Raw genomic sequence first — 22,630 nt, forward strand, 5'->3', positions numbered from 1 at the left:
ATGTCGAGGACGTTTATGCTTCTTCTTAGGCTGAGACGTACGCTTCGGTGGACAGTGACCTTCTTTATGTCCACGTTTGTTGCACTCCTGACATTTATGCTTCTTGAATGGACAGAATCGTGCATAATGCCAATCACCGCATAACCAGCATGCAGTCCTTGGTTTGTTACGAGTTGTTAAAGGCTTCTGAACTTTTAACCTAGTAATAGTATTTACACTACCGCAGGTTAAATTAGGATTTACCTGTTCAATCAACTCGTTTTCGTGTCTGATGCTTTGTAGACGCTTACACTCATCTGTCAATGTTCTGAGTGTGACGTTTGGGTCTTGATCCAGTCGAGCTAAAAGTCTAGTCCTGATCTCAGCATCTTGTGGTGACTGAAGAGCTTTGATGAATATTAAGCATTTAAATTGGTCATCAGTCAACGAGCGTAACTTGAAACGTTCACATTCTCTGTTGACGATGTCTGCTAGAACACCATATTCATCGGCTTCGCGTTTCACCAAGTTTAGACACTGATATCGAATACTAAACAACGAGGATGACTCGCCGAATATCTCTGACAACTGAAATACCGTCTCCTCGAAACTGAGCTCTCGAGGTAACTTTGGCAATATATGGTCAGCAAAACGTGCATGTTCATTGCTTCCCAACTTACGTACCAACAATCGGGTCTTCCACGCATCGTCTTGGTTACAGAATTCTGTTCTAAATGTATCTTCCCAACGTTTGAATTACGTGAGAAAAGTATTTCCACTTTCGGGATCATAGATGAATTCTGGGATGCTACTAGCGACTGCATCACAAGACGTACTTGAAATAGCATGTGAATTCGAGCAGTGGATGTTAAGCTGTTGAGTCAGAGTCTCCAACATCCGCATTTGTGCATCAAGTTGTGCTTGCTGTTGTTGTGGTATTCGGTTAAGCTGGTCATCTGATATGGGCATCTTGAATTTGTTTTCCTTTTTCCCCGTCGCCACTGTTATATCTCTTTCTTCTTACGGTTAATGACCCAGCTATTCCTATTGCTTAGTATTCTCGGACACCGATTCACTCGACAAGTCCCCAAATCAAAACACGGTTGAACAGGAAAGAGATTATATTCCAAATAACAAGGTTAGATGGAAGTAAGAAGCACGTCAGAAGCACAATAGAGAAAATGTCAGTATATTTATAGTTTTTACATAAGAAGATTCCAGAGTATTCTCCAACTATCGACTAGTGCTGATTGGATAAGAATTAGCCAATCAGCGTGCACCAAAGCAATCATGCATTGAGCATGCTTTAATCCAGTCTATATCCCGCTAACACTAACATTCTGTGTGTACTTTCATTCTTCAATTAACTAGTCACGTCGTGTTTATTGAATCTTAGTCTAAACGGTCTAAAGTTGCTGAATAGTTAATTTCAAGGATGTTATTAATAAATATGAGATCTATCAGATTTTCTAAAGCTACGTATCCCATTTAAGCATGCCTCCTTCAACGCTCCAAGTTTGATCCAAGTCAAAAAATTTATAGGTTTAGTCCACAAAAATTTGTGATATTGATAAATGATGTATATCCGAGACGTGTATTAATGGTTTCGTCGAAGTACAACCTATACTATCTATCTGTCGATTCTAAACGTCTGTACCATGTGAACTTTATCAGGAACTTTGTAGTATTGGCGTCTGTTATCAGAGCTAGGCTAGGATTTATCGATCGGATTCCCGTTGGTGGTTACTTATGTATTGTTAATTTAGTAGGATGGATGAAACTGAGAAAAAACTAATGTGGCTAATAATGTCTTTTCGTAATCTCTGCCTACGACCCGACAGATTATAACGTGGATGCATTCAAGGATGAGCTCTATGGCCAATTAAACGACCTTTTCAATAAAGGGCACTTAACGGATAGATGAATATATTTAGAAGAAACATCAACAATAATATAATTGGCATTAAAGTCAAAAACTGATTACTTGAATTTAACAAGTCCACTGAAGATAAATGACCAGCCAGAGTTTCCAATGATGATCGAGAAAAGGCAAATGCTATAGTTGGCATAAGATCACGCTCTTGAAGAAGGTGAATTACTCCAAGCCATAAATTTTTGGTACGATGATCATGTACACTTATTCCGTTAGTTGCTAATGAAGTCAAATAAATATAAAATTATTCTAAAAACTTTTGAATCAATATACTACAATAAATAATAACGTAACTCATTTGCCAAGCAAAGGGTTTACGTAATAGACTTTGATACACAATTTATGTGGAAGCTAGTGAGACAATACCATTGCCTAAACCGAACGGGGTTAAAACTTGTGAATATACATAAAGTAATGGTTGTCTTTTTCTGTCATAAAGATTAGGCACATTATGATGCAACAGCTAAGCTACATATGATTGATATGTTGTAATTCCTAATTTCATCATGAGAGCTATACAGTATATAAATTGTTAGTAACACACAGTACTTGAACTTAAGCTCTATGTAACTTTGATTGGCCTCTGAAAAATTCTCTATCGAATCTAACATGCGATCAGTAGTTCCGTTATATTAATCGAGCTATGAAAGATGTCTTTTGATAACACTGAAAACCATTCATACAATGACACCTTAGCATTAACTACTGAAATACAACCTAAGAATGCAATGATCAGGTAATCGTTTTTGTTATAGAAATTTTATCAGAGAACAAGTGTTACATGTTATTAATTCATTTAAACGTAACACGATTTCTGCGTGAAATATTGTTGGTTGATATACTGATTTTAATGTACAAGAATATTGGGTTAAAATAGGACACAGAAAACTCAAACGCTAATGATTCGAAAGGCTCAGCTAAAATCGATTAGAAATGTACGTGCAACAGGATTTCTTTAGGCTAACTTTTAAACACGACGCACAATATGAAATATTTCGACCATTTGTAAGTAATTTTCTGAACCCATAATTTCTGACCATGTGGTGTAGCGGTGAAAAATGAGTTGCGATTCGATTTAGGTGTACACAAAGCTCATATAATGATCAAATAATTTCACTGAAATTATGAACCGACCAATGAAAACCTGGAATAACTTAACGAGCTCCACAACCTTATACTGATAATTATCATATCGTCACTATTGACTAGCTTAGAGATAATTCCTCGAATTTCGATGAAAAGTCGTGACTAGTGGAGTTCAAGCGTGACGGATGTGAGGCCATTAAAGAAAATGAAACGTGGTAGTGCAATATCGTGAATTGGTTGAGGTTAGACATTAGCACCGTCGGTTTTCAACTGAATGGTCGAGAGGCTAAGCGTTTGCGCGCGATATCGAAAGTCCTGGGTTCGATTATCACATGGGAGACGGTAGATGCGCACTGCTGAGTCCCATACTAGAACGAAACCATCATCCAGTGCTTCCAGATTCTCATGGTAGTCTAATATTGGTCGGTTCCTGATCTCAATGAAACTCAACAACCTTATACTGACCTAAAATAATTCTCTATAGCTTACGTGGTAATGCACGGAAATGACCTGGAGTATTCACTTTACCACCAGTATTCTTTCGTGGCACGTTTTTAGCATTCGATGGATTTGCCGGATTTTCAGTAGGTTTCTTTTTATCAACATCTTTTTCGCCGCTAAGCATACGATTTGCCTGTTTATAACCTATATTTGTGTGAGAAAGGTGTGAGAAAAAGAAAACATGATATTTTGGGAGTTATTTTTTAGTGAATCAGTTTGTAAATAGTTTTGAAAGCATTTATAAATGATTTTTTAGATGACAGTTTACATAGCTCTAATTGTATTCTTATATTCTATACAAGTCTAAGAGCTAATGCTACAATGCCTACAACTCTAACGCAAATAGTAGAAACCGGAAAAACAACGACATATTAAACTGAAACTTAATACTGCACATATAATGAAGAGAGAAAAGTTATATTTTTCATAACAGGTTTTGCGGTTTCTATAAAAAAGATTCATTAAATAATATTTATCTCATACAGATAATGAAAGTGTTCAGAGTCTGATATATGAGCTCTAGTGGTCTACTGGATGAAAATAAGAGGATTCACGGTTCCTTCAGGATCAAGGTACGAATTAAAGCGATAATGACTTAAACAATATTGATGATAATAAATACTGATAAACATGAATTAATGTTTGCAACCATAAATAATTCATAAATATAAATTGATTTTGTGTTCGATTCGTAGCTGGAATTGTGGGTGTATACGGTTCAGAAGAGATAAAAAAACAAATGTTTTCTAAATGTGAAATCTTTACGAATAGCAATATGAACATGAAGACAAAAGCTATTATATATCATTAAAAAGAAAACAGCTTAACCTGGTAAATTGAATTGACCAGCTTGATCTACAATTAGATGAAGATGATCTTTACTACGTTGACCATCCATACCGGTAAAAAGAAAATGTTCCAATGGAACTGGACGTTTATTAGTTGCAACTACATGTACTTCAGTTCCACGTACACGTCCTAACCAATCAGCAAAATCAAGTTTATTAGGAACTGTTGCACTTAACATAACTAATAACACGTGTTTAGGCAGCATTATCATAATTTGTTCCCATATATGACCTCTTTCCACATCATTGACATAATGAACCTGTAGAGAAAGAGAAATATACGTATACATATAAACATTTTGAGCACTAAAAGAATACATAAAAAGTAACTATTACCTTGGTTGGCTACATAATTAGAAAAACAGATTGTAAATACAATAAACAAAATCACTATGATAGATTACAATTGTTTAGTTCATAAATATAACAGAAGTTGGAGATTAAATTTCTTTAAAATATGAGTAACTGACTAATTATATCAAAATATCTATTATTATTTTTATTTATTTTACTTTACACAAGGAGGCACCAAATGCATATGCGCCACACAAATCTCATTCGACATGTGTGAGGGCTGTGGTACTGCCCGGGTACCCAAACTGAAGCAGGTGGTTTTCTTAGGGGGCCACTTCCTGAGCCTTCGACCTGGAGGTCTGATCCACAAGGCAGTGGAGCATCGTGAGGAGATGCAGTCCCATGGATGCCGGTGACCAACAATTGGTTCATACGCCATTTATTCCCGCAGGATACTGGAGCCCATGTGCACCATTGGTTTGGAATCCGGTTAAAGTGCCGGAAATTCGCTTTTCGTCCTCTCGTTTTCGTAAACAACACCCCCGCCACGAGAAGGCAGTGAGTAGGACTTCCCTGGCAGAGGCTATATACGCGTGGTCATGTGAGAGCATTTCGAGAGGGAGAGCGGACTCTCTCCACTCAGCCGTACCAGGGCATTTGGGGGGCTTGATGAGTTAAACAAGGCAAGAACAGTAAAATTTACACAATAAAATGAACTTATGAAGTCTTAGTAACTACTCTGAATAGTTTACATTTACAAATAATCCGCAAAGGATGCACATATGCCACTAAGAGACTGGTCAAGTGACGTTTTATACATCAATGGGAAGATTCAAATAAACAATATAAAAATGAATTAATACTTCACCTAATGGCTATTAGGATTCAGTAGCTAAATTTTTATAACTTGTGGCCCGAGGGCCCTGTTAATGTATAACGTAACGATACCGCCAATTAGAGAGCAGTGAATTATCGATCGGACCAATGACGCGTAAACCCGTACGAGCAGTCTAGTGTATTTATCGGTCCTGCTTCCTGCCTAGCCCAGCCAGTTAAGTCCAGAACACCAATCTCAGCCTCCACGATATGAATTGTTTATTTCAAGCATACTGGGTTTATATGCCAACCAGACAGACCACACTGTACCATAAAATCTGAAACAACATTTGTACAAGAACTAGGCAAATGTGGTTGTGAATGTGAGAGGTAGTAATTAATAGACAGGCCATAATTCAAGAATGGTAAATCGTATAGTAATAGTTCATAGGTCAAAATGAAGCTCATAATAAGAGGGATACGGATATGAACATTTTAGTTACATAACAATTATACGATAAAAATATACTTATCGTATTGGTCCATAAATGGATACAAAAGTTACCATTTATTATGCTTATCGGGACATGACTTAAGTGGATAACGCAATTACGTTTAAAGCGAACGAAAATGGATTTGAGTCTCGGAGGGAACATTAATCCAGTTGACGAGTATCGAACAGAACGAACCGCGCGTCCTGTATTCCACTTTTGCTTACAATAATAGTAAGATTTCAAGTAGAAGACGCAAATACGTTAGTTAATAAAGAAGTTGCAATAAATACTTAGCAAAATAAAACGAACAAAATACATTGTCGTTGACATTAAAGCATATTTATGGGTAGAAAAGCTGAAGAGATTGAGATCACAAATAATAACATCAGTAATAAAATAACGATTGGATCACGAAAACATTTAATCAGAATGAAACGTTTCGTCAAATTATTTTCAGAACTATGTTCCTAGCATGATAGAACTTGAGTAAATAAGCATTGTATTCAGTATAGTTTCACCAGGTCATCACAATAATGGCGCCTAGTTGGTGCATCAACACTGTGGCAGTCAGTCACTAAGTCAGACAGCACAGACCGTAGTGAATGAGCCCACTGGCAAGTCTCTTTATTCGAAAAATAAACTACCTACCAAAGCGCAACTATACAACGCAACGGTAAGCTATAATTTAAAATAGAGTTGTGAGAAAAGACCAACAGACATAATATATATACGGTGTATTTAGAATACAATCGTGTAAAGGAAAACCAATGAGTGGGTACTGTCAACATAAAGCTAAGTCCAAAACAAGAGAGATAAATCAATCGACTAAAGCAGTCAAGATATACGTTGAGAATGTTAGGTTGCCACTTCGTGTACTGCTGAGTACTATAGGGTCAGAGAAAGAGGGAAAGTGTGGAAAGATTGAGATATAGAGTGATTATTACGCCACTAACTGCTGATATAAGCATTGAACGCTACGTGAATGAGATCCTCGAGAAGAATCAATCACCGAAGATTATCCGATTCCTTCATGAATTCAAATAATGATAACATGACCTGAGATCAATCACAATCCAGCAGATACATTCAGATTGTAATTACATATTGAACACATTGTAGCATCTAAGCTGAAATTGTCTATTTCGTTTGTATTCATGTACCTCTATTTGCGTTAGACTTTTTCTGTGTTGTGACAAATTAAAACTTGAACTGATGGACATTCCGGGTTTTGTTGTCGGCTTTTGACGGTTATTCATTAGAGCTAGAAAAAGTACTCCCACTGAAGAACTAGCAGATTTCAAAATCTGTTACAATATACGGATTTAAATTGTAATGATTTGGATTATCCCGATTTTGATATTTTGACTGAATTTTGATCCGTCTTAGCACATATGAGCCCGGTGGGGATTGTCTCAAAATAGCCACTATGAAACAAGTTTATATGGAATAGACGGATAACACTAATCAAAATTCAGTCGAAATATTAACAATTGGATAATCCAAACCTTTCCGAATTAGATTAAAATTCATACTCGTTGCACAAGTGAGTGGCTATGAGGAATCAGTGGCATTAACATTTGAAGTGAGATGTACTGAGTCCGAATCCCAAAGCGAACATCAACTCTAGGATGCAGATATATCCAGATGACGAGTCCCAAGTGGGACGGAACGCACAACCTGGATTTTACTGGAAGCCACATCCTATCTATTAGATATAGACAAAAAGACCTTTTAATAAGGTTATATGTTAATCAATTATGGAACATATGAAGTCTGATAAGTACTAAAATACATCATTACCACAAACGATTTGTTTATCTTTAAATAGTAACAGATCAAACAATAATCTGGAAAGATGGAGACTTGATAAGATTTCTCAGTTAACTAAACATCTTATTAATCTTATTTAGCCCATGATCTGGAACAAGACAGCAGTGCACATTGCCACTGCACTAGGTTACTACTTTGTTGTATTCAATGAAGTTAGGTGTGTCAGTGTATGTAAATTTTATGATCAATGTTACAGAGTCATAGAATTTTGATAACATGAAGATTTATACACAGTTTGATTCTGCGAAATGATTTTAAGAAATAGAGTACGTTACTAAATAGGCTAAAATAATCAAAAAATGACAAATTACAGAAATACAATTGTAAAAAGAAAATTGACCTGTGCAGTTTATTGGATTGTCCTTAGTTCACAACTGTTAAACCATGAATTTTAAACATTACTCACTTACAAAGGCATTTTAAGCTTGACACATGGTTCATGGATTACAAACTGAAATCGAAAGGTGTGCCCAAGTACAAGACTAATTCCTAGTATTGTAGATCGTTAAACTAGAGATTCAACTATAAACCCTATAATCAATAAGGTTTTTGGGAAAATTAATACGGTGGGATACAGCTGGGTTTATGAATATATATGTAAATGCTGAATTGGATTTTGTTTCGATCTGGGTACCCGAGTAGTATCACAGTCCATACACAAATCACATGACTTGTGTGGCGCATATCTCTTCGGTGACCCTTCGTACCGATATTTATGTGTTCAAACAAATAAATAAACCAGTATGAAGAGAATTATGAACATATAGGCAATAAATATTTTAAAAAATACTTGCTTCGTCCATAATGACTATTTCCAGATCTCTGATAACATCAGCATCGTTACACAACATGTTATGCAGAATTTCCGTGGTCATTATTAGAATTGTAGATTCGGGAGCCAGTTTGATATCACCTGTAATTAGTCCAACACTATCTCCGAATGTCTGTCTACAATCCATTTCAAAAAATATGAAAATGGTAGTTAGGAGACAACAAACCAGGTTAGCAATAGTCTGCTGTTAATTACAGCTGGCATCAGGTAGACGTATCGAATTGTATTTTAATGCTAAATTTTAGGCTTTTATGCTATTTAATACTTTTCGCTACCCGAATTAATTTTTTCAAACTTTCCAGATTAATTATTAAAAATAAAAGTGTTTGGTGTAACACACAGTAAAGACAAAATTATATACTATTTTTCAGTAGTAAAAAGTTTGTCTAGAAAACGTTATTGAAAAACGATATGTAAGATATATGCAGTTAAGCACTGTTAATTTCACCTAGAAATCTAGTTGCCAGGATTACTTAAGGAATATAAAAACACTACAGATAAGTACCTCAACAATGGGATGGCGAAGTGGTTTAGTAAATTGTGAAACTAACTCAAATGGAAATTTTTATTGACTCCCATAAACCGACGACAAAAAAATCTCAACACAACCCTCAAGTTCAAACATACAATACAACTAACTAGAAGAACGACCACTATATATAAGTGAATGGCACAGCAAAAAGAACAGAAGCACAGAATATTTACCGTCAAATTTTCAACCTCTATAAGAGTTGAGAGGGATTTTTGTGTTTCACTGTCGTTATGCCTAAATGATGAGGGAATTAAGACTAGTCAGTGTTCGATCAATCGTTTCAGCTGTCTGTTGTGAGCATGGAATCTTGACTGATTATATTCAACGATGATTTGGATTATCAGCTTCTTACTTACAAAAGCTTATCCCTGATAGATAAGGTTCATTGTTGGATCAAAGTCTTAAAAAGAGACTGAGATTATTAGGTTGTAGGTAGTATGATTTCGCAAGCGGTACCTTCACTAATTTCAATTTGAAATGGTCTACAATGACTGAAATACTAAGCATTATATTTTTTATTTTAAGACACCTATTAAAAAATTGAAAACAAAATAAGAACTACATTTTTCAAGGTTCACACTAAATATAAAAAAGAAGCTATTAGCTACCAAATTAAAACGCGATTTATCCCAAGATACGGTGAGAACAGTATACCTGAAATCATAAAACTTTTGATTCGATAAAGCTTTAATCGGACTCGTATAGATAACTCTTGTGCCCCGACGTCGACAGAGAGCACAAGCATATTCTGCGACAACCGTCTTCCCAGCCGAAGTATGGGCTGCTACAAAGACTGTTTGATTACGCTCAAGGCACAAAATAGCTTGTTTTTGAAAGGTATCTAGTTCAAATTCCCAATTGAATGCCGGGTTGTCGACAAGTTCAGTTAAAGGTGGGAGTTCACAAGTGGTATCCTCCTAGAAATCGGAATTATGAAAACTATTGATATAATTGTATTAAATCATTTGATAGTAGATTACTACAAAAAATTTACACCATAGAGATTAACAAATTTAATTTTCCCATTTGTATTTTAGTGGATTAATTGTAATTTTTAAATAAAATACGAAAATTTTAAATGTTTTTGCAGTCGGATAAATAAACTCTATTAACATTAATACCGTAGTGAACGAAGACTTGGTGAAGTAAAAAGATTTATTATTTTATGTAAAATCACAAAGTGACTTTGTAAAATATGATTGTCATACATTAAATACATCATCTGCACATCTTCTTTGAGTTATCCTTTACATACTCCATCATTCTTCCAATTCTGTTGTTATTCCGATTGCTCTCTGTTTTCCATCCTCTTCTCTTGATTTCAATATTCTGTCGGTAGGCATTTCACTTCGAAATCCTATAACATCCTACTTATATCAGTCCGCATAAGTAGCCCACACTACAATAAAGTTATCAATATTTGCCTTTTCATAGAACAGATACTAGTTCCAAAGTAATTCGCTATCAGTAAGTCATGCAGTCAGCTACAACGTAGGACCAGGCACATATATGCATCGGTCCACGTTACCATACCTCATTAGCACAAGATGAACACAGGATTCATAGACGTACTTCATTCACTGGTTGCAATATATAAAAGAAACATTGCATCTAAGGACATAGTACAGGAAGAAAGAATTAGTTCGTAGACAGAAAGATATGGAGCGATTTTATTCCCATAGTTTAAGGGAAGACAGTGAGTGTATACACCTACAATATTGTGATCGATTCTCAGCCATGTCACTCAGTCTCTAACGACAGTCACGCGGACCCCAACCAAGTAGTCTGCATCTACCAACATGGCTTAACCTAGAAGTTAGTGGCCCCAAGCACTGATGCCACGTTTCGGTCTGGCCGCCCCTAACTTTCTTCCAACCATCCCCAACATCGGTTACCATTGTGCGTCATGATAATTGGTGGTTGGGCCTGAGTAATACGTGGCCCAACCATTTCAGTCAATGAAGGTTCACAACCTCATCAACGCATTTACCGTCATTCCCTAATACCCTGCGTATAATTCATCATTACTCACCCGGTGATAATAGCAGATGCAAGCAATATTTCTAAGACATCTTTGGTCAAATACTAGTAGCTTACGAGTATCTTCTACTCTTAATAGCCACGTTTCGCAGCCATAAAGTAAAACAGAACGAACTGCCGCACAATATACTCGTCCCTTAATTGATAGGTGAATAACTCGCATTCGCCATTGGTGTGAGTTGGCAAAAGCCAAACGAACATTCTGAATCCGTGCCGAGAACTCGTCAGATGCCAAACCGTTAGGGCCGAACAGACTTCAAGATAAGTGCAGTTGTCGACGCGTTCGAATACTTCACTCCCTATCCTAAGTTCAGGCGTTGCCGCAGACCAGTCCTGAAGCAACAACTTGCATTTAGAGGAGGAAACGCATCCCAAACATTCTGGCCTTGTTACTCAGTGCTACCAAAAGACTGCATTTTATCAGCGTCTTCACCAAACATGACTATATCATCTGTCTATTCTAAGTCGATAAATGGACCTCCTGGTAGAAAATCAATGCACGAAAATTCAGTCGATGAGAGCGTTATTTCTATCAGTATGTCTATGATGAAGTTGAACAAAAATAGAGAAAGTGGACAGCCTTGACGGACACCACGTGAAGTTGCAAAATCAGATGACAGTTCACCTTATGCTATAACTTGACTAGTAGTGTTCGAGTAAAGAGCCTTCACAAGGTTTATGTACTTCTGAAGTACGCCTTTTAATGACAGACACTGCCATAGAACCTCTCGGTTTACAGAGTCAAATGCTGCTTGCATGCTTGTGTTCTAGAACCTGACGAATGGTGAATACGTGGTCGATGCAGCCACGACCAGGTCTGAAGCCAGCCTGATTTTCTCGTGTTTGCAGTTCACGAGTCTTAGTCAGGCGATCGATAATTATTGACGCTAATATTTTACATGCTGTATTAGTCAAACTAATCCCTCTATGGTTGTCACTGGATGATTTTGACCCTTTCTTATATATTGGGACGATAAGTGATTGTGACCAGCCACATGGGATTACGTCAAACTCCCAGATTTTAGCTAAAATATCAGTCAACCTAATCGCTAAAATTGAACCACCATACTTAAAGATCTCTGGAGCCAATTCATCTGAGCTAGCTGCTACGAGTACTATGTCTGAGCGTTCAGAATTATAAAGAAGTTCAGAAAGCTTCCTGTAAAACTCATCTTTCACTTCATCCGGGCTGCAATCAGTGGGACCATAGGCAGAAACAACGAAAAGGCAACGATGTGTGTCCCTATCCTTCCGAGTTCTAACGGAGCTGTTGAGCCGAACAACATATAGACGACTGTTAACGGGGATCCACTCCAATAGTCCTTGTTCTGCCCTCGTACTTAGTGCTATGTCACACCCGCCAGTTCACGAAAACTAGCCACCGCGTCGCCAGATACACGGAAAGTGCATCCCATCGACTATCCTTTTTGACGTCAAGTGAATGACCACACTAGGATCCTGTATGTGTGTTTCGGAGACACAGCATATATCAATGGTACGAGATCCTAGGGTTTTAGCCCAGGACGCCTGCTGGGCAATTTGACACAGGGTGCGTACGTTGAAGGCTCTAATGTGTAGTTTGGAGCGCGGTTTCAGTAGACCTGGGACAATGTTTTACGCACTAGAATCGTTGGCTATGGTGACACTTGAGGAGGAAACCAAAGCAGGAGGTTTAATGTTGAAAGTCGATGTAGGAGGAATAATAGGAATTTGCTAGTTTTACAATACATCAGCAATGGATAATGAAACAGAAACCAGTGTGTTCTCTAGTATTAATTTAAATTAGGTTCGAAGTCTCAAGAATCTGAATGCAGAAAGCGCTAAGTACCTTCCTACTTTTCAACAATATAATTAAAATCTAAATGGAAAAAAGGCTACAGGATTGTTTACGTCATCTACGATGCTCCACTGCCTTGTGGGTTAGACCATTAGGTCGAAGGCTCGGGGTGTGGCCCCCTAAGATAACCACCTGCTTCGGTTTGGGCACCCGGGCAGTATCACAGCCCACACACAATTAATGAACTGAACTGTCTATGATCATGGAAACTAATTCATTTGCTTCGACGAACATTCAAATGATTCAATTATTATTATTGCTATTATTATTATTATTATTATTATTTAATACGTAATTATTCACCTTCGCTTATTCCCACTCTGTTTATACTTATTTTTTTCGACTTACACAGCAGCTTGTCTATGGTGGAAATCCGATTGTATCTAAACGTTCTCGAGTCACTGTCCGGTTGAAAATTGTATGTTACCACCGAATACGAATACTGACGCAGTTTTTATGAAACCACGTGCACCACTCAAACTGGCTGCCTTCAACGTTCGCACATTTATGTAGGTCGGACAACAGATAGGGCTGGCTATGTCTTTGGAAAGTCTTAATATTGATGTTTGCTGTCTATCCGAGACCCGTACTCAAGACTCTGGTGAAGTACTACAAATTCGCGTCTAGGCACAGAAGAGAGTCGTTTAGGTGGCCGATGGGGACTTGTTGGTCGCAGGACAGATAACGGGGACCGTCTACTGCAACTGTGCACAGACCACAACCTGTTTCTGGCTAGCACTAACTTTCGGCACAGTCATCGCCGATGTGCCACCTGGCGTCCTCCCACTGCATCTCAAGCCTGGACTCAGATTGATCACACCGCGATCAGCTTCCTCTGGCGTGGTTGTGTACAAGACTGCCGCTCCTTTTGGAGTACCTATCTGGACTCTGACCATGCCTTGGTCTGCGCCAATCTTACCTTACTTTTCAGTGGACAACGAAGTGACCGCCACCAACGGATTGATGTTAGCAAGCTGGTTGCAACTTCTGTTGCTAGTAAGTATCGAACCGAGCTAGCTTCTAGGCTAGCTACCATTCCACCGAAAAGTATAGATGAGCATTAGTTGCAATAGCATGACGCCATGAAAATGGCGGGTACAGTCAGTTGTGGGTTCGCGAAACGTCCCGCTTATAAGCACTGGGTTTCTTCAGGCTCCTTACAACTCATTGAAGCCCGTCGGTCTACTCCGGGTGACCGTGAGTTTGACCACAAACGAAGGTTGTTACGTAGTGAAATTGGGCAAAGCTTGTGTAAGGACCGAGAAGCATGGTGGTCGGAGCGTGCTAATGAGCTGGAAGCAGCAGCTGCATCTGGTAATTACCGGAAGCTCTTCCAACTCATCCGAGCCACTGTCAGCAAGAATTCTGGTGTGAGCGAAACAATCTGTGAGGATGACGGGATGCCAATCACTAACATCCATTGACGTCTTGGACGATGGGCAGAATTTTTTGAAGGGCAGTTCAACTGGCCTGCTGCCTCGGCAACATCGGTCAGACTGTCCTGCCCTCCATAGCCGGTGACGACTGATCCACCAAATGAGGCGGAAGTCTGCAAGGAACTCCAACTCTTTAAACGCTACAAATCACCTGGCCCAGATGACTTACCTCCGGCTCTTTTTAAAGATGGTGGTGACTTTCTGGCTAAGGAACTGACGACGTTGTTTACAAAGGTGTGGGAGCTAGAGAGTGTACCAACGTCATGGAATGAGTCGATAGTTGTCCCTATCTTTAAAAACGGTTCACGTCGTTCCTGTAACAACTATCAGGGGATAAGTCTACTTCCGATTGTGTCCAAGCTATTGGCTTCGTAGGTTGTTCAAAACTCGAGAAAGATTGACTCTCGAGGAGCAGGCTGGGTTTCGTTCTGGTCGAGGATGTATTGATCATATCTTCACCCTCCACCAAATGTTAGAACACCGTCATACTTATCACAGTCCAACAATCGTAGTGTTTCTTGACATCAGGGCTGCCTTCTATTCGTTGGATAGGACTGTTCTCTGGGATTGTCTATTGAAGAAGGGTGTGCCTGAGAAGTTTATTAACATCCTAAAGGCCCTATATACAAACACCTCAAGCAGAGTGAGGGCATACAACCACCTCTCTCCATTGTTCTATTCGAGCAGTGGGGTTAGACAGGGTTGCCCGATCTCACCATTCCTCTTCAACATTGCCATAGATGACATTCTGGAAACAGCTCTGATGAATGTAAGTAATGGTGGTGTAAATCTGTTGCCTGGAGAAAGACTTCTCGACCTTGAGTATGCGGATGATATTGTCTTACTGTGCGATAATGCCCAAGGTATGCAATCCGCACTTAATCAGTTGGCAATCAGTGTCCGTAGGTATGGTATGTGCTTTGCACCTTCGATGTGCAAAGTACTTCTACAAGACTGGCAGGATACTAATCCTGTACTCACTCTGGATGGTGAGAAGATAGAAGTAGTCGAGAAGTTCGTGCATCTGGGTAGCTACATAATTGCTGGTGGTGGCGTGAGTGATGAGAACAATTCACGTATAGTGAAAGCAAGAGCGGCTTAAGCCAATCTGGGCCATCTTCGACGCCTTCATGATGTCAGTCTGGCTGTAAAAGGTCGGATCTACAACGCATCGGTGAGAGCAGTTTTGCTCTATGCTTGTGAAACCTGGCCTCTCCTAGGTTGAGGACGTTAGACGACTCTCTGTGTTCGGTCATCGTTGTCTCCGAAGGATTGCTGACATCCAGTGGCAACACCATGTTAGTAATGCAGAGGTTCGGCATCGTGAGTTCGGGCACAGAGACGATAATTCAATTGATGTCACCATCTTCAAACACCGACTTCAGTGGCTTGGACATGTTCTACGAATGTCGTCCCAGAGAATTCCACATCGTGCATTATTTGCCGACTCTGGGACTGGTTTGAAAAAGTGGAGAGGTGGTCAGTATATGACATGGTGTCGTGGTATGAAAGAAAGCTGCAAAGGACTGGCTTGTGTCGGTCCTTCACGACTCTCTGGTTGGGGTTCGAGAGATGGTGCTACACAGTGGCTAGAAACGTTATCAGATATGGCTCAGAATAGAAGCCAGTGGCGATCCTGCTGTGAACTTCTTTTACTTCATAAAAAAAGTGGTTGTATCTTCCTTAATTGAAAGATTTCTTCTGATTGTACCCTTCTGTTCCCCTACTATTGCTATTATTATTATTACACTACCTTACACCAATCTCTTCGTTATTGTTTTATTATTTTTTTTACGTTCCTCACTTTTTTTTTCTTCTCAGATTCTCATTGTTTTGTGTGGCGCTTATATATTCGGCGCACTCCCGTACCAATATATATTTGTTTAAATAAATAGATAGTAAAAGTCATCTACTTAGTACAGATTAAAGCAATTCAGTCAGTCAGTCAGTAACAACGTAGAACTTCGTACGTACGTACATCAGTTCGAGTTGCCACACCACATTAGCACAGAGATGCAGTTGTCGATTCAAATCCCGTAGTGTTAAATGTAGTAAAATTATAAGCTGTAATCAGAAAAATTAGGGTTTGAAGATGTTATTCAAGGAGTACAATACAGTGAAATAAATTTGGAAAGAGGAAAAAAGGGACATGAAGAATTCAGAAGATTAGAATTTGGAAGAACACAAAGAGTGGATGCACCAGCGCACACCAATGCAAACGATTTTGAGCCATATCATTCAAGGTCTCTAACCATCGGTTGCTATCATCTCGCGGTCCTCAACCAGGTAGTCTACACCTATCAATATGACTCAGTTCACTTGTCAGTGACTTCATGGACTTGTGCCATGTTTTGGTCTGGCCGCCCCTAACTTTCTTCCAACCTACTCCTATACCATTGAACATCGCACGTCGAAGCAGTCGGTCGTTGGGCATACGTAACACATATCCCAGCCATCTCAACTGATGAAGTTTCACTACTTCATCAATTGATTTGCCATCCTTACCTAGTACCCGTTTCCTAACAACTGTGTTACTTACTCGATGGTCCCATGACATACGGGCAATGTTTCGAAGACACCTATGATCGAATACTAGTAACCTACGAATATCCTCTACTCTTACCGGCCATGTTTCACTGCCATAAAGTAGGACGGAACGAACTGCTGCGCAGTAAACACGTCCTTTGGTTGATAGACAGATATCTCGCCTACGCCATAAATGACGCAAGTTGGCAAAAGCTAATCGAGCCTTCTGTATCCGTGCTGAAATTTCGTCACACGCCAGGCCACAGAGACTGATGAGACTTCAAAGATTAGTGAAGCGGTCGACACGCTCAACTACTTCACTCCCTATCATTAGTTCGGGTGTCGATGTAACCCAATCCTGAAGCAACATTTTGCATTTCGAGGGAGAGAATCGCATCCCGAACATGCTTGCATTGTTGCTTAGAGTGGTCAGAAGACTCTGCATTTTGTCAGCGTCTTCACCAAATAAAACTATGTCATCTGCATATTCTAAGTCAACAAGTGAACCTCCCGGTAAAATTTCAACACCTGGAAATTTAGATGAGGAGAGTGTTATCTCTAAAAGTACGTCCACCACAAAGTTGAACAAGAATGGGGAGAGTGGACAGTCCTGACGAACACCACTTGAGGTAATCAATTTTGATGACAGTTCGCCATAAGCTCTCACTCTACCAGTTGTGTTCGAGTAGAGAGCCTTTATAAGGTTAATGTACTTCTTTGATACTCCTTTCAGTGACAAACACTGCCATAGAACCTCACGATCAACAGAGTCGAATGCCGCCTTAAGGTCGAGAAATACTACGATTGTGGGGCATCTGAATGTGTGTCTGTGTTCTAGAACCTGACCTAGTGTGAATATCTGGTCTATACAACCACGTCCAGGTCGAAAACCAGCCTGATTTTCCCTAGTCTGCTCTTCACGAGCTTTAGTTAGGCGTTGAAGTATTATTGAAGCTAATATTTTAGACACTATATTAGTCAAACTGATTCCTCTGTGATTGTCACAAGAGGACTTTTGTCCTTTCTTATAGACTGGCACAATCAGTGATTGAGACCAGTCAGATGGGATTACGTCCAGTTCCCAAATTCTACCTAAGACCTCAGTTAATCTCACTGCTGATACTGGACCACCATCCTTAAAAATCTCAGGAGTAAACCTGTCAGGACCTGCTGCTCTCCCACGCTTCAGATTTCTTATGGCTTTTTCAACTTCGTACATTAACTTGCCATTCAGGTTGACTAGAGATCGTGGGAAACCGAAGTGTAGCTGAAGGCCAGTTGAACTGATCCCTAAAGTGTTCTGCCCATCGATCCAATCTCCTGGATTGAGAATGTATAATATGTCCATCTTTCTCTGAGATTGTTTCGCTAACAGTCGGGTTTATTTATTTATTTATTTCAACACATAGATATTGGTACAAAGAGGCACCAAATACATATGCGCCACACAAATCTCATTCGATATGTGTGAGGGCTGTGATACTGCCCGGGTACCCAAACTGAAGCAGGTGGTTTTCTTAGGTAGCCACACCCCGAGCCTTCGACCTGAAGGTCTGATCCACAAGGCAGTGGAGCATCGTGAGGAGATGCAGTCCCATGGATGCCGGTGACCAACAATTGGTTCATACGCCATTTGTTCCCGCAGGATACTGGAGCCCATGTGCACCATTGGTTTTGAATCCGGTTAAAGTGCCGGAAATTCGCTTTTCGTCCTCTCATTTTCGTAAACAACACCCCCGCCACGAGAAGGCAGTGAGTAGGACTTCCCTGGCAGAGGCTATATACGCGTGGCCGTGCGAGAGCATTTCGAGAGGGAGAGCGGGCTCTCCCCACTCTCGGCCGTACCAGGGCATTTGGGGGCTACAGTCGGGTTCCTAATACCTAACGAGTCTGAACAATTGTCTGTTATTACCTATTGCCGCTGCCTTTTCCATCTCTCTTGCTTTCGCTACCCACCACTGTTCACGATCATTGCGTAGACTTCTTGTCAGCTTGCGCTTAAGCTGACTCCGCTCTTCATTATGTTCAGAGCCAGGTGAGTTTCCGGGCATCTATCAGTGCGATAGATGCTGCTGAGATCCAGTGGTGCTCCCTAACCTTCTGGTTTACCTTACTAGCAGATATCACTGCTGTTTCCACAGCTTTTCGGATATCATTCCATGCTGCCTCGGGGTGGGCATCACATACATGGCTGCCTAACTGTTTTCCTAGTTGTTCCCCAAATATACTCTTAGCTTGACTATCATTAAGTAGGCCCCTAAGAGGTTTCCTTGCAGCGTCTTTCCTACGTCCAGTAAGACGCAAGCAAATACGCGCTCGCACTAGAGCATGATCTGAAACTAAGCATGTGCTCCAGAATGAGCGACAGTCTTCTATCGAGCCCCTCCATCGGTGGCTGATAGCGATGTGATCTATTTGGGTCCAACGTTGGGACGAATTAAGAGGTCGCCATGTTAAAAGATGTTTTTCCTTATGCTTAAAATTAGTATTTGCAAGGAACAGGCGGTTATCTGAGCATAGCTGCAACAGACGGTCGCCATTATCTGTTCTTTGAGCCACGACACCATAAGATCCACCTAGGTGTCTTTCCCTATCGCTTAGTTTACCTACTTAAGCATAAAAGTCACCGGCCACTATGACTACATCAGAGCGCCTAGCTTTTCGGAGAAGGTCGGAAAGCTTTCTGTAAAACTCATCTTTTACATCATCTGAGCTGCAGTCAGTGGGAGAATAGGTAGAAACGACGAAGAGGCAACGACGAGTGTTCCTATCTTTCCGGATTCTTACTGTTCCGTTCAGTCGAACAGCGCACAAACGGCTGTCTACTGGGATCCACTCTAAGAGAGCTAGTTTTGCCCTAGGACTCAATGCTATACCTACGCCGGCGAGGCCACGGGAAGCAGAATCAGGGCTTCCAGATACACGAAGCGTAAATCGAGTCGGTTCTTTATTTTGGCATGGTGAGGTTAAATGAATGACGCTACTCGGATCCTGTATGCGCGTTTCAGAGACGCAGCACACATCGATGGCGCGAGATTCTAAAGTCCTAGCTAAGGAAGCCTGCTGTCCTATTTGGCACAGTGTTCGTACGTTAAAAGCTCCTACGTGTAGTTTAGAGCGTGGTTTCAGGAGACCAGGAATAACGTTCCGCGTACTCGAATCGTTTGCCCTAGCGGTGCGAGGTGATAAAGAGACGTGAGGAGGGTTAGTCATGGAGATAAGAGAGGTATTAGGAGGTGTAGGAAGGATTTGAATGTGACCAACTTGGTCTCGTGTGCTGTTACGGGTATGAGGGCTGATATCACTTCCCGGCTACCCACACCGTGGAAGGGTATTTCTTGAGGAACCTGAGAAGGAAATTGGATTAGTGTTGGTCTTAACGACCTGTGAGCGTGACCGCAAAGCCCAGGGGACAACTGCTTGAGGCCGGTCGCGCACGGCCTTTTCGTGGAAGGTTTTTAATGTGTTAGCTCCGTTCTTCAAAGGGCTTTACCGCCGGAGACGGAAATCCGTGAGGTAAGGTGAGGTGTGACATTTTTAGGGTCGACCTTTTCTAACCCCACCCCTCCTTGTGGGAAGGCAGCATCACTGCAGATGCTGGTTGTCCGAGGGAAACACCTTACTGCTGTCACACCCCCTCTGCAGTCAGCAGTACGACTTCGCCCTCAGACCTTGAGTTGCTGCTTTTAGTCTTACCGTTCTCCGATCGACTTGCCTGGCATGGTAGAACCTACAGGAACATATGTTCCAGCCAATATAGCTCCGTTGGGTCATCACGATAGGCAAGCCCGACCACCGCGTCAAGGTAGCAGCTTCGGTCGGGAATTGGTGTTGATCTACACCTTGTGTGAGGGCCAATGATTCTCTCCGGTTGCTCAAATCGCTTTAAGTGATAGTTTTAACCAGCAGCCTACTAGCTGAAAGGTAAGTGCTTTGTTAGTAAATGACAAATCAGAATTATATGCGATGATGTAGACTTTTTCTCAGAATTATGAGTATGTAGCAACATGATACACGACTACACAATAACTTATGTTATAGATAAGACAATCTGTAGTTTTGAATGATACATCCACACCAATAAAATCTACAGAAGTGTGAAAATTCATATTACTGTGGTTAAAATCAAAACAACATAAAAATAACTCGAGTCAATGATGCTAAGGAAAACTAAAAGTTAAACGCCCTACATAAAATAAATGCTGATTAAGTGGAATATACTCTCAGGACATTTTATCAACAGGCTTTAACAGAAGATATATAGAAATCAGTTTTAAGTATTCGTGTTGCGGTCATTTTGGTTCACAATATGAAAACAGTTCGACAAAACTATTTATTGAAGCCATATTTCAACTGAGATCTTTTATCGAAATAAATAGTCACGTTGAAGCATATGGAATACTGAAACTCGTTACTTTAAAATTAAAACAAAAGTGCAGCAATCGTTCAGTTGTCACAGGAACCATATAGTATGACCTGAACTAGTCAATTTTTAGCGCACAACAAAACTTGATGTTGTTTTTATGTGTTGTGTGATTCTGTATAGTTACTTTACCGCGTTATCATAAGATGTTGTGACGATGACAAACCAAGAAAAGGACTAATTCTCAGATCCACAACTTTCAATCACTTAATGCAGACAGTACTTTGGTTACCGTTCTCGTCAACGATTAAAGTTTATTGCCTGTAGACTTCGTGAAGTTTAAAGCCATTGTCCAAAAAGGGTCCAGTTACTATAACATAGTATCAGCCTTCAGTGTGTTAATGATTTAGAGTTAAACGAGCGGTATATTAGTCCCTAAGGATGTTTCTGTGACTGAAGGAAGAGTTAACAGTTGTGAGGGTGTTATATCTTTTCATTACCTTGCACATGACATCCGGCTAGTCGGGATCCCACAGCAACCGAAAGTACACTCAGAAATCGAGATGACCCACAATTAAACTATATCCCACAGTCGTTATTAGAAACGTCAATGATCGATACACAACAATATAGACGGCGGTATCAGAAGTGGTGAGTGCACTTTCTTGTATTAAGTATTTAAGCTATACAAAATATAACGTTAGGAAATACCTAACCAACTAGCTACAACCATGATAATAGGAGCGACATACTGTTTATATTCCACTTACTGGTGGGTGATGGGTAGAAAGCGTACAATAAAGTCAAGAGACAGTTACACAGTATATTTTATCAAGTTCAGTTCCCATCAAAATTTTGTACAAATAACTATTTGAACACATAATGCCAGATATTTAAGACATTAATACACAAAAGCGTACCTGAAAGATGTATGACGGTTGAGGTTTGGAATTTCGAATTCTTTTTTCCAGCAGCTCTTTTGTTTTCTTATTTATATCTACCCTCTTACCATGATTCAAACTTTCAGTACTTGACGAAGAACTAATGCCAATTTCAGTTGAACCAGTCCAATTGGCCAAAGTCTCACGAGGAACAATTGAGAGAGAGGCATCCAAAACAACATCAATTGCTGCTGACTCATATTTGATAGCTCCTGGTCTGAGTACAGATCGATTATGAGAAAGTCGAGAACCAAGTTTGTTAAAAACACTATCCCTAACTTTTTCGATCGCACGCACGATAACAGCCTCAGTCTAAAAATATGACAAGAAAACACTCAACTA

At 40.0% G+C, this 22,630-nt stretch overlaps 1 protein-coding gene across 1 annotated transcript in view; it reads right to left on the minus strand.

Moving 5' to 3' along the window:
* SKIV2L_2 (Helicase SKI2W) overlaps positions 1 to 22,630 on the minus strand; it is a 46,155-nt gene that overhangs the window by 21,174 nt on the left and 2,351 nt on the right. The window contains exons 2-6 of the mRNA XM_051210478.1: positions 9,800 to 22,600; positions 8,576 to 8,729; positions 4,328 to 4,607; positions 3,488 to 3,643; positions 1,964 to 2,131 (exon numbers count right to left, since the gene is read on the minus strand). The gene's annotated coding sequence lies outside the window, so the exon portion shown is untranslated. The remainder of the gene's footprint in view (positions 1 to 1,963; positions 2,132 to 3,487; positions 3,644 to 4,327; positions 4,608 to 8,575; positions 8,730 to 9,799; positions 22,601 to 22,630) is intronic.

This window comes from Schistosoma haematobium, chromosome ZW, assembly GCF_000699445.3.
Source record: "Schistosoma haematobium chromosome ZW, whole genome shotgun sequence".
Lineage (NCBI taxonomy): Eukaryota > Metazoa > Platyhelminthes > Trematoda > Strigeidida > Schistosomatidae > Schistosoma > Schistosoma haematobium.